The following is a 4,325-nucleotide window of genomic DNA, read 5'->3' on the forward strand; positions in this document are numbered from 1 at the left end:
TTATCCAAAGACAACTTGGAAAGAGTAATCTTATCAAAGAAAGCTGCTAAACTGTCATCCTCAGGCTGTACATCTTCTCTATACAAATTCTCATAAAAACCTCTGAAGTGTTCACAAATTTCTTCAGTCTTATTTAAAGTAACACCAGCTTCCGTCAGAATACATGAAACATTCGTATCCGCTGCAATTCCCTTAAGCTTATTAGCCAACAATCTCCCACTCCTATCCCCAAACTCCCAAAACCGTTGCTTCGAATAAAACATACATTTATCCGCCAAAACCTGTACATAGTCATTTACCTCAGACTCCAACTTCCTTAGCCGTGTCCTGTTCTGTACCGAGTCATTATCCGCACAGACCTTCTGCATAGACCTTATCTCTTCTTCCATCTTCTTAAGTTCTTCTTGACTTTTCTTCCTAGCATGAGCTGATCTACTAATCAGTTCACCCCTAAGAACTGCCTTAAAACAATCCCAAACAGATGTCACCCCAGCCGTACCTCTATTATCCTCAAAGAAACAACGAATGAAGTTCTCTAACCCCGACATAACAGTATCAACTTTAAGTAAAGCACCCTGCATTCTCCATCTCCTAGATCTTCTACCCACACTTCCAAAATTCACCTGCATATCAAGCAAAGCATGATCCGAGATACTTCTTTCCCCAATATTGGAGCTCTCTACCTGATTAATTAACACTTTACTAATGAAAAAATGATCTATCCTAGAGTTAGAATTATGTACAGGAGAAAAAAACGTATACTCTTTCTACATCGGATGAAGTTCCCTCCATACATCTGCAAGTTCATACTTAAATAGTAATACTTGCAATTTTGCACTTATCTTCTCCCCAGAGTATCCGCAGTCAGATTTCCGGTCCAAATTATTATTCATAACTACATTAAAGTCCCCACCTAAAATAATCGTCTCACCCTCCATCTTATCTAGCAACAGGTCCAACTTGGTGAGAAAGTCAACAGTCGGCGAACACGGAGCATAGATTGTCCCAAACGTTATCATTTTCCCATCGTAAGCGACATCAAGCAGCAAATTCCGTCCCTCATCATCTGTTAGTTTTTTTTTCACCGTCACCGGAAGGCCTTTCCTAAACAATACACTCACTCCCCTTGATCTTGAATCATAATAATTAGAGATTACATGCAAGTACTTTGGACTGACCAAGTAACCTCCACTTTGCTCAGTTAAATGAGTTTCCTGAAGCATAACCACATCTGCTCGACTCCTCCAAATCCGCGCCAAAACCTTGCCTCGCTCAATAGCACCTCCTATCCCCTTAACATTTCATGTTGCAAAAGTCAACAAAGCCATAGTACAGCCCTCAAACTCAAAATATCTTCACCGTAACCACAATACAGTGAGAGAGAAAGAAAAAGAAAAAGAAAAAAAAAAAGGGGGAAAGGACACACATGCACACATACACAACTAAAGCATTTCACGAATGAAAAAGTCCAATATAAATCGAACTTGAAATAAGCGAAAATATATACATCTAGAACATTATTCCGAACCATACCCACCAGAGATACATCCCATGCCCTACAATAAATCAAGTTAAGCATAAAAAATTCCCCATTAAGCAAACTAGTAAAGAACACACAAAAAGAACATATACCAAACCTCCCCAACCCACCAGAAACATGAAAAATAAAAAGGCGAAAAGTGAAGTAAGACACTTAATGAAGCAAAAACATATGCCAATACTAATTCGAAGAACAGTTCAACTCAACATGAGGACCAAAGCCGTCCATGTACCTTTCCTTATTAACCTAGATGACATAAGAATAAAAATAATGTAAAATATCAGCAAGCAACTGAGAAATGAAGCATCACTCCCTCACTCATAACGACTATATACAGGCAAACACATCCCCCACAACACAGCTCACCACTACATCGTCCATACGCCTAGCATATCACAAACGTGTTCCTCCTATAACCCATGTCACCAATATGTAATTCAAAGGCACACAGATTGACCTATTCCCACACTCCATCATCCTGAAACACAATATACATTTTTTAAGCCACACAAGCCCACTGAAGTACACACCATACATTCTGGGTAGACATCCACATCTCTTACCACCCAATCCAACCACACACCTGCCACCTACAACGCTGTCATATCATCTGTTAACAGACCCATACATACATACATAAACTCTCTTATCCAAACCTTTCAAGAGCAGATAAAAAAATATACATGTACAAGGACAGTAACCATATCCTGCTCCAAACTATCAACGGAGCAGACTCCTTCAAACCCAATGCGAGGCACCTCAAAAGCGAGTATTTCTGTAAATAACATAAATTATACCTATCCCCAACTCCCACCCGCTAAACACCACAAAGGATGTACTATTATTCAGCTTTAAACACTGTAAATTGTACATCACTGTCTTGGGGTCTCGGAGCCTTACCATTGACTGTTCATCCTCCAAGTGAGAATTAGCAAGTTCAAATTTAAATCCAAAAACCAAAATATTCAAATCCCAAAAAAAGCTATCAAATATAAAAATAAAAATATTAAAATTAAAAATATAAAAATAAAAAGAATATAAAAATTGAAAAATGCCAAAATTCAAATTCAGAAACATAAAATTGAGTAAAAATAGGTGTCCAGTCAAAGTTTTGAAACAATAGTTTTGAATGCCAAAAGTTTCGACACAAAAGTGCCAAAAAAAAGTTTTGAACTTTTTTTTATATTAAAGTTTTTTTTTAATTTTGTATTGTAAAATAAGTGTTTTTAATTTAAAAAACAGGGGTTTGGAGGGGAACCCCCCAAAAAAAACAAAAAAACATTTGAAATATTTTTTTTCGCCTCTTTTTTGTCGGAACTATTGGCATTCGAAAATATGACTGTCGAAACTATAACTAAGAACCTAAAAATATCATCAAAATCTCAAAGTTCATACTGTGCTGTCTTCTGAAAAAAAATTGCTTTCCCACGGAACGGCAGACTTATCTCTACAAGGTTGTGGATGGTTGGTTAGCGACAACGCAGCAAAATTACAATTATTACCCAATGATAAAAGGGACTGTCCAGTCAAGATTGTATACAAATATCTACTTTATTATAATTCAACAGATAGTTCTAGCACACTAAAAAATACAACTCATCATGTAAAGGGATGCAGAGGACACAAAGTTTCAGGAAGGAAAAGGGATGCATTCTGGATACTGACAGGAGGGTAGTTGATAAAGTAATCGCAATAGTTCAGGATACTTGGTTTCAGCACAAAGGGAGCAATGTGTCATTAAATGTCACTAAGGTCCTTTGGAGAAGGACCGTGGGACAGAACCACAATGTACCTTTTGCTTGTAGAAGTTCTTGTTGCTCGACAGGGTCAAGTCGGTTTCAGGGTGCTTTCAGCTCCTGCAACAGAGTTCAAGATGGGAGACAGTTACGGGCATAAAGCGGAAGGCAGTTTGGCATGCAAGGCTGGATGGACGACTGTAGGCAGGCCTGCATGGCAGCTTGGGGTCAGGAATCATTGTCTCAGTGCTGGTTGGCAGGCCTGAAGCACTGGTTGAGGCATCTCAGACGCATTAGCGACTGCGGTGTAACAACAGTCAACGGTGCAGTCGGTTGCAGCTTGAGGGGCTCGACTGGCTCGAAAATGTCCTTTAAGGCAAATGCTGGTTGATGCTTGCCGATTGCAATCCTCCTAGCTTCTTCACTGGGTTTGTGTCATCCATTAAGGCGGACGGCCCAAAGCTGAGCAGACTGTTGCAGGCAACGGTCTTGTCCTTGGTTTGGTTCAGAGACTCGCTGGCACTTCCCACCTAGGAAGCTTTCTTGCAGAGCCAAGCAGGGCACGCTGTGTGCTGGTTGGGTACCAGTTCTCAAGCTGCTGGAGGATCCTCTGGATTCTGTATCTCCCTCTGTTCCTTGGGAGATGTTTACGGGAGGGATCTTGCTTCCCTCTTTGGAAATCCTGGCCTTCCTTCACTGGCGGAAGCTGTAAGGCAGACTGTACCTTTAGCCACGGTCCAATGCTGCATTACTCTTTGCAAAGTCTTCAGATGATCTGCCCAAAAGAGGGGCTCAGCCCTCTTTTAAAGTCAAATGAGCCCCAGCGATTGGTGTAGGCTAAGCCTACCTTAATGAACCAATTGTCAACTGGTATAGAATCAAAGACTTAAATTTCACTAACCTGGGCAGACTCAGATTTGCAACGGAGGCAACAGGTAGAGATTGAGGAATCCCCCGTGGGAGTCCTGCTCTCTCTCACTCCCCGGATTGAATATCAGAGAGGAGGGAGGCAGAATCCCCAGGGAAACCCTCCTGGGGAATAAAACTCT

Source organism: Ambystoma mexicanum, chromosome 10 (assembly GCF_040938575.1).
Source record: "Ambystoma mexicanum isolate Mex_15411 chromosome 10, UKY_AmexF1_1, whole genome shotgun sequence".
Lineage (NCBI taxonomy): Eukaryota > Metazoa > Chordata > Amphibia > Caudata > Ambystomatidae > Ambystoma > Ambystoma mexicanum.